Consider the following 9,959-nt stretch of genomic DNA (forward strand, 5'->3'; position numbering starts at 1 on the left):
GTAAATAAATCTGGAGAGGTATATCTAATTTATTTTATTCCACTACAACAGGTCAGAACGTACCCCTAGATATGAAATAATAACTGCTGCCCTTTTTTGTTCATATGGAGAGGAACTCTCCGCCAAGCAGAACATGGATTTGCTGGCCAATTCCTCTGCATGAGGTTAGTTGGAATATGCATACATGTCTAACTTCCCACTGAGCTGTATTTATGATTTAATTAGAAATACTGTAATACCCCACGTGATGCCATACAAGCCTGAAATAATAATAGTAATAAAAAAAAAAATCTAAAGGTTTTTACAGCAAAAAAAAAAACGTATCTATACAGGGCACATCAGCACAGCATTATGATTTATACCATCCTCCTCTGTGTAATGGTAGTTCTGCAATTAGTACTATGAAACACAATTTACATACAACTATATACAGCTACACTGAAAAATAATCCTATACAAAAATTCAAAGTAAATATACGATATAGTACACATCCTGCCTGCAAGTGCTTACACCTACGTCCCCAAATTGTGAACTATAAATCATTCAACACAATGTGGTAATACAGTTACACAAATATTTACATATTATATCAAGCTAAATTGTTTAGATTTCCTTCTTAATATGAACAAATTAAGTTTGATAATATCAATCTATTTACTGCAGACAAATATTTATTAGTAGAATGTCATACATTACAAATGTTTAATTTTTAAATTAACCCCCCCCCCCCCTAGGTTTGTGTTATTTATTACAATTCTCAGCAGTGTCTGAGTTCAAAGGAATGGGGGGCTGAGATGTGATTTCTGCGAAACATTGCCAAACAGCACCACCAAGTGGAAGTACGCAGAAGTACAGTGACTTCAATGTAGGGAATTGCTAAAAAAAAAACACGAACAGCAATGTCAATTAAAAAAATATATTATATATATATATATATACATATATATATATATATATATATATATATATATATATATATATATATATATATATATATATATATATATATATATATAGTATATATATATATATATATATATATATAATATATATATATAATATTTAGAAATTGACATATTAGGATATTATAAACATATAAACACACAAGCACACAAAATAATTGTAGGAATTTTGTGTATTTTTTTCTATATCTCAGGGCATCAAAAGAGTGCACCCTCTTTTGCTTGATCCCGAGATAGACTAGGAACTATGGAATATGGACTAAAGCCTGTAGGATGTGTACATGACCGCAATGAAAGTGTGCTGCTCATTCTAAACAAATAAAAGTGAGGTGGGAAGGTGAGGTTCAAGAGCTCACGGAGGATGTTACAAGCAGGCAGAAAAACAATAAGAAACCATTTCATGAAAAATATATTACAGGGCCATTAACTAGTGGATGGGTATTGATTATTGCTGGAAAAAATTGGTTTATTGTTTAGTGTCACTTAGCATATCCAAACAAAAATCGTATAGGCTACGGCTTATCAGTCCTTATATGTGGTACATTTATTTTATTTTTTTATGATTTTCTTTTTCTTTCATTTCACCTGGTGCCAGTAATACATATTCTGTCCTAGGGTAAGGATGTGCATAACAGAAAATGTCCCTATGTTCTTTCTATCTTCTCCAAAAAATAAGTTGGAGATGTTCTGTAGTCCATGGAGATAGCTGGGAACAATGCTAGATAATTACAATCAGCAGAAGCAGAGGATTCGTGTTTGTGTTTTTTCACCTAAATGCATCTTATGCATTAAGGTGAAAAAACACCTTGTAGTAACCGGCCCCCCGAGCCCCCGTTTTACTTACCTGAGCACCGAATCTCTGTGGGCACAATCCCGCATTGCTTTCCCCCAGCTCTTGTCGGCTCTTCATTGGCAAGATTGATAGAAGCGCAGCCATTGGTTTCCGCTGCTGTCAATCAAATCCAATGACGCGGCCGCTGGGGGGCGGAGGCCGAGTCATACAATTATAGGCTATGGACGCCGATTGTATGGCATGGGAGTGTGCCTGCAAGCTAACTAATTGCCCACTGAGTTAATAACGTCTACTACTTCCGACCAGAATTGTCAAATAATAGGGCATGACCAGACGACGTGTAGAAAGGTACCCAGGTCAGTAGTACATTTGGGACATCTATCTGTTTGGGACGGGTATATTCTAGAGAGTCTCAAAAGCGTATAATAAGCTCTGTGTATAACCCCGTGTGACCGCAGATCGACCCCCTCAGGGAATTGGGCCTGTACTGCATGTCGCAGTTGTAGGTAACAGAAGAACACCTTCGAGGGAAGTTGAAAAGTGTTTTTCAGTGTATCATAGGGAAGGATTCTACCCCCAGACATAATTTGGTGCACTACCTTGATCTCATATCTAGCCCATAATGCCGGGTCAGGGATCGTCTGCAGGTGAACCAGCCTCGGATTGCCCCATAGTGGTGTGTGCGGGGAGATAGTATTGGGACCACTGAGTTTAGCTGAAAGCTGTTCCCAAACTCTAACAGTTGTCTGCATAGGGATGGTCACATCAGGATGTGCCTTAGGTCCTCGGAACACCAAGTTACTCAATGCTGAGTAGGATCCAAGTATAGCGGCCTCTAGGTTAACCGCTGGGTTGGACCGTGGCTGAGAAAACCACCAATGGACGGTCACAACCACCGCCGCCCAATAATATAGTTTAAAGCAGGGGAGTGCAAACCCCCCATTGAAAGAGGAAGCTGCAGGGTGGTCCGGGCAACCCTGGGGGCCAGTCCTTCCCATACAAACGCGTTCACCACCTGGTCCAACTTCTTAAAAAAGGAGTTGGGGATGGGGACAGGAGTATTGCGAAACACATAAAGGAATTTAGGGAGGAATGTCATTTTCAGGAGATATACAGATGACAGGGGAAGAGATCTCCAGGCTTGAAACTTAGTGGATAATTGTTGGAGGATCGGATATACATTGTCTGTCAGGTAGAGAGAGGGGTCCCTTTGGATCTCAATCCCTAGGTACCTAAATTTGGAAAGCAAGGTTAGTGGTATCTGTGGGTCCAGGGGGGTGAGGTCTGGGATAGGGAAAACAGAATCGATTTGTTCCAGTTGATCCGAATACCTGAGAAGGATCCATAATGGTCAATGATTTCAAGGGCCACCGTTAAAGAGGCAGGTGCATCCAGAAGATACAATAATGCATCATCTGCATAAAGTGAAAGCTTCTCAGTCAGCGGACCCACTGCTATGCCTCCAACAGCTGGGGATGCCCTAAGTAAGGGGTTCCATAGCTAGGGCAAATAGCCCCTGAGATAGTGGACATCCCTGCCTAGTACCTCTACCTAAAGTAAAGGAGGGGGAAAGCATGCCATTCGTGCGGACTCTCGCAGAGGGGTTTCTGTACAGTAATTCAACCCTGGAGACGAACTTGGGGCCAAAATTTAAACGCTCAAGGACCTGCCACAAAAATTCCCACTCCACCGAGTCAAAGGCCTTTTCGGCATCTAAGGAGGCCACTAGACCCGGGGAATCCGTCCTCCCCACACAAGACACGTTCGTATACAGGCGGCGTAGATGGGTGTCAGTACCCTTGCCCGTCATGTATCCAGTCTGGTCGCCATGTATTAGGGATAGAATGACCGAGTTGAGTCTGGTTGAGAGGATCTTAGTGGTTATTTTAGTGTTTACATTTAGTAGCCAGATGGGACGATATGAAGCACAGGACGTAGGGTCTTTATTGGGTTTTGGTATAACCACAATAACCGCCTCCGCCATAGAGGGAGGAAGACAGCCCTCCTCCAACATAGTCAGAAGCAGGCCGTGGAACTTAGGGACAAGGAGCTCACTATTAGCCTTCGGCTGGAAGTCTGTCAGGACCCGGAGTTTTGGCCGACTGAAGTGCGGCTACTGCTACCTGCACCTCCTTGATTGTGATTGGAGCGTCTAATGTAGTGCGGGCCTCAGCTGAGAGTTGTGGAAAGTCTATTTGATCCAAGAAATGGTGCAGGCTGTCTGACATGTTTGTTAAAAAAATTAATAATTCAAAGCTTTACAACCCCTTTAACTCTGTCAGGATGCACAGGTATGTTTTGCACTTATACGACAGATTGATTAAAATACTTTCAGTGGTATATTTAACAGACCAAAGGGGAGAAAATAAGAGTTCATTCTTAGGGTTTACAAGCACTTTAACCTCCCTGGCGGTCTTCCCGAGACTGACACGGGGTTAGATTTTCTTGCTACTATCGGTAACCCCGTGTCAGTCACGGGCTTGCCTCGCTAGATCCACAGGCACTTTTTACTTACCTTGTCCCTGGATCCAGCGATGCCACCGCGCTGTGTGAGCGAGCGGGACCTCGCTCGATTCACATAGTGCCTCCGTGTGACGCCGATCTCCGTTCCCTGCGACGTTACGACGCACGGGGACGGAGAACGGCGCCAAATTCAAAAAGGTAAACAAACACTATACACACAGTATACTGTAATCTTATAGATTACAGTACTGTATGTAAAAAAAACACACCCCCCCCTGTCCCTAGTGGTCTGCCCAGTGTCCTGCATGTCATTTTATATAATAAAAACCTTTTTTTCTCCCTGCAAACTGTAGATTGTCCATAGCAACCAAAAGTGTCCCTTTATGTCAAAAATAGTTTTAGATCAGCTAAAAAACAGCGATAATAAATTATAATCACTTGCAGAATTGTGCGATAGCGATTTGTGGGGAAATTCGTCATAAAAAAATAAAAGTAATGACAGCGACAATTCTGCAACTGAGCAAATTTCAGTGATTTTGATTTGATTACATTATTGAATAATTTTTATTATAATTATATTATTATTTGTTATAATTATTTATAATTATTTATTATATTATAATTTATAATTTTGTTTTTAAAAAAATGTAATACACGGGATGCCTATTAGAATCTTGTTTGGTCAGATTTAAGTGAGTTATTTCTAAAAATTACAGACCTACAATATAAAACGCCAAATTTCCTTGCAAATAATGGTACCGCTTTTAGCATGTTTTTTCTGAAAGAATCATACCGCCAGGGAGGTTAAAGTGGAACTAAACCCTCTTATCGTTTTCAGCCAAGGGAGCTGCCATCTTGGCCTCTATTTAATCTTCAACTTCCATGATGCTGCACATGTGATCAGTGATGACACCAGCCATTGGATAGTTTGACAGTTTGGTCGAGAGCACAACCAATGGGAATGTTACATTTCTGGCAAGTAACTATTTTTTTAAACTGTTAAATGAATGGGTTTACTTCTGCTTTAATCTGAGTTTTGGCTAATCCAATGAAACAAGGATCCAGAGTACCTCACAAGACAACTAGGAGAGGACTTTTTGAAGTGGGTAATGTGCTCTTTCTCTCCCTGCTTTCAATGTTTCATAGAATCTGACTAGTAACTGGGATAAACTCTGTTCTACAAAGATTTTTATTATCATTTTGTTTTCTGTGTATAGAGATAGGATCCTGGAGTGAATAGCCCTCCTGCACCATAAATAGGGGTTGAAAGCAGAACTAAACTCTCTCATTCAACACTGACTGTTTTTAATCCTCATGCTGCTAGCATTACTAAATAGATATGAAATTACAACATATTCATTTGTTTACATTTTTTTTTCTTTTACATTTCTTCAGTTACTTCCTTGTTTCTGACCTAGATAAATGATGTCACACATCCCAGGAGTCTTCAGGGGAGGAAGAAGGGTTTCTCAGCTAAGCATGCCGGCATACAAATATACATGTGGCGCTAATTCTGAGACAGATTCTATGATACTCCTGATGTCTTGCTATATGAGTCCACTGATTCAGGGCCAGCCTTTTACAGGCCAGGAGAGATTACAGAGCGGCAGAGACAGCTCCCCCTTGTTTGACCAGCGTGATGAATGCCTTACTGAGCGATTATGAACAGATATATCCTTCATTGTTATCCTAAATGTAAGTTACTATGTGATTTCTTTAAAATACACACTTAACCACTTAACCCCCAGACCATATTGCTGCCCAAAGACCAGAGCACTTTTTGCGATTCGGCACTGCGTCGCTTTAACTGACAATTGCGTGGTCGTGCGACGTGGCTCCCCTTTAGTTTTTGCGCTATAAACAAAAATAAAGCGACAATTTTGAAAAAAAATAATATTTTTTACTTTTTGCTATAATAAATATCCCCCAAAAATATATAAAAAAACATTTTTTTTCCTCAGTTTAGGCCGATACGTATTATTCTACATATTTTTCGTAAAAAAAAATCGCAATAAGCGTTTATTGATTGGTTTGCGCAAAAGTTATAGCGTTTACAAAATAGGGGGTATTTTTATGGCATTTTTATAAAAAATTTTTTTTTACTAGTAATGGCGGCGATCAGCGATTTTTTTTTTCGGTACTGCGACATTATGGCGGACACTTCGGACACTTTTGACACATTTTTGGGACCATTGGCATTTTTATAGCGATCAGTGCTATAAAAATGCATTGGATTACTATAAAAATGCCACCGGCAGTGAAGGGGTTAACACTAGGGGGCGGGGAAGGGGTTAAGTATGGTCCCTGGGTGTGTTCTAACTGTAGGGGGGGGGGTGGCCTCACTAGGGGAAATGACTGATCTTCTGTTCATATATTGTATGAACAGAAGATCAGCATTTCTCCCCCTGACAGGACCGGGAGCTGTGTGTTTACACACACAGCTCCCGGTCCCCGCTCTGTAACGAGCGATCGCGTGTGCCCGGCGGTGATCGTGGCGTAGAGCTACGGGCTCTCACGCAGGGGAGCCGACTTGCCGCCGTAAAACGATGGTGGGCAGTCGGCAAGCAGTTAACAAGCATGCCTGCTTGTTAAGTGGTGGCTAGAAATGTTAGAGGTTGTTTTTCAAGGTGATTTCTCAGCAAAAAAGTATAGAGACATGGATGGATGGGTGAGTTTGCTTTTAGTATTCAAAATGGTGTTAAATAGTGATTTAAAGGGGTTGTAAAGGTAATAGTTTTTTCACCTTAATGCATTCTATGCGTTAAGGTGAAAAAAATTCTGACTATACCGCCCCCCCGGCCCCCGTTATACTTACCTGACCCCTTGAAAGTCCCGCGCTCGGCCCCGACATCCCCTTCGCCGCTCAGCCTGGCCGTTGATTGGCTAGAGCGGATGGATTGAAAGCAGCGCAGCCATTGGCTGGCGCTGCTGTCAATCACATCCAATGACGCAGCGCGCCGAGGGGCGGGGCCAAGTGATACAGGGAGAGCGCCCGCAAGGACTCCACACAATGAGAGCTCGCTCGCATGAATGTGTGGAGTTCTTGCGGGGAGGACCAGTGACAGCCGCCGAGGGACCCCAGAAGACCAGGATCAGGGCCACTCTGTGCAAAACAGGGTGGAACAGTGGAGGTAAGTATAACATGTTTTTTATTTTTTTTCTTTACATACCCTTTGAGTTTGTGGTGCTCAGATACAGTTTAGTTCCACTAAATAATATTTGTGAACAGAGAGAGATTTTAATACAGAAGAGACATACAATGAAATGATTTACTAAAAATGGAGCCTGCAAAATCTGGTGCAGATCTGCACAGAAACCAATCACCTTCCAGGTTTTATTGTCAAAGCTTAATTGGACAAGGTGAAGTTAGAAGCCGATTGACTACTATGCACAGCTGCACCAGATTTTAGTAAATCTCCCACGTGTCTCTTCCGCATTAAAGCTCCTTACATGTCTGCCTGGGTCCGAAAGCTTGAATCAGCAATCACTTCATTACAGCAGAAAGCAACGTTTCAGAGCCACGCAGGACCCCTTCATCAGTCATCTGGGTCACATGCCTGATGAAGGGTTCCTGCGTGGCTCCGAAACTTTGCTTTCTGCTGTAACAATGTGATCACTGTTAACCCCCCTGGCGGTATTCCCGAATCTGACTCGGGGTTAGATTTTTGTGCTAGGATCGGTAACCCCGAGTCAGACTCGGGCTTGCCTCGCTGGATCCACAGGCATTGTTTACTTACCTTGTCCCTGGATCAAGCGATGCCACCGCGCTGTGTGAGCGAGCGGGACCTCGCTCGATTCACACAGCGTCCTCCTGTGCCGCCGATCTCCGTTTCCTGCGACGTTACGACGCACGGGAGCGGAGAACGGCGCCAAATTCAAAAACGTAAACAAACACATTACATACAGTATACTGTAATCTTATAGATTACAGTACTGTATGTAAAAAATACACACACCCCTTGTCCCTAGTGGTCTGCCCAGTGCCCTGCATGTACTTTTATATAATAAAAACGTTTCTTTCTGCCTGCAAACTGTAGATTGTCCATAGCAACCAAAAGTGTCTTTTTATGTCAAAAATGGTTTTTGAGCAGCTAGAAAACAGCGATAATAAATTATAATCACTTGCAGAATTGTGCGATATCGATTTGTGGGGAAATTCGTCATAAAAAAATAAAAGTAATGACAGCGACAATTCTGCAACTGAGCAAATTTCAGTGATTTTGAGTTCATTACATTATTGAATAATTCTTATTATAATTATATTATTATTTGTTATAATTATTTATAATTATTTATTATATTATAATTTATAATTTTGCTTTTAAAAAAATTTCATACCCGGGATGCCTACTAGACTCTTGTTTGGACAGATTTAAGTGAGTTATTCCTAAGAATTACAGGCCTACAGTATAAAACACCAAATTTCCTTGCAAATAATGGTACCGCTTTCAGCACCTTTTTTCTGAAAGAATCATACCGCCAGGGAGGTTAAAAGCTTTTGGAGATCTATGGTAGTAATGTTTACGCGGCCCGGTCAATGAAAACAACTGAAGATCAGAACCCAGAATTTCTGCTCAGCAGAGAAGATGTCAGCAATTAGTGAGGGAGCGCCTGAAAACTGCATTGTTGATGCGGAGGTGCGCACAGTTCCACTTTAGGATTATCAGATTACTTACCAAATGGATTGGGATGGCCTGGGAAAGAACATATATATAAGGAGTGGCATAGGGTGTTTCATATAAGCCCAATTCTTTATACTGAATTCTTTATACTGATTCTTTGTGCTGTTTCTCTGTGATAAGCAAAATAAATGTGCCAAAGCCATAGTGCAGTGAAATCCTGCGCTCTCTTACAAATTTCCTCCCATTTGTACCGTGAAATACTTGCAAGTGAAAACATTTTCTCTAATAACAACATAAACATGGGGATTTTTATCCCAATCTTCTATTATGAGGAATGAAAGCTTGTACCTCTGGCTTAAGAACTGATGTAAAGTACACCGCTTATTATGGACATACTAGAACTCTTTGGACACTCCGAAAATGTTTATTCTACTTTTTTCATACATTCCATATTTGATTACAGATTTTCATTTATATATTAACCACTTGCTTACTGGGCACTTAATCCTCCCTTCTGCCCAGTTCAATTTTCAGCTTTCAGCGCTCTCACACTTTGAGTGAAAATTGTGTGATCATACAACACTGTACCTAAATGAAAATTTTACCATTTTTTCCCCACAAACAGAGCTTTCTTTTGGTAGTATTTGATCACCTCTGTTTTTTTTTTTTTTTTGTTAAAAAAATTAAAAAAGCCTGAAAAGTTTGAAAAAACATACAAAACAGTTTTATATTTTGTTATAATATTTTGCAAACAAGTAATATTTCTCCTTCATGATGTACACTGATGAGGCTGCACTGATGGGCATTGATAGGCTCCACTGATGAGCACCAATAGGCTGCATTGATGGGCACTGATAAGGTGGCACTGTTGGGCACTGATAAGGCAACACTGATGGATACTGATAGGTGGCACAGGTGGGCACTGAAATATGGCACTGATAGGCATTGATAGGTGGCACTGAAAGGCACTAATAGGTGGCACTGATAGGTGGCACTGGTAGCTGGCACTGATAGGTGGCAGTAATGGGCACTGATTTGTGGCAGTGATGGACAGTGATGGGCACTGGTAGGTGACACTGATAGGCAGCACTGTTAGGTGGCACTGATGAGACATTGAT

The sequence above is a fragment of the Rana temporaria genome, chromosome 1, assembly GCF_905171775.1.
Source record: "Rana temporaria chromosome 1, aRanTem1.1, whole genome shotgun sequence".
In the NCBI taxonomy this organism is placed as follows: Eukaryota; Metazoa; Chordata; class Amphibia; order Anura; family Ranidae; genus Rana; species Rana temporaria.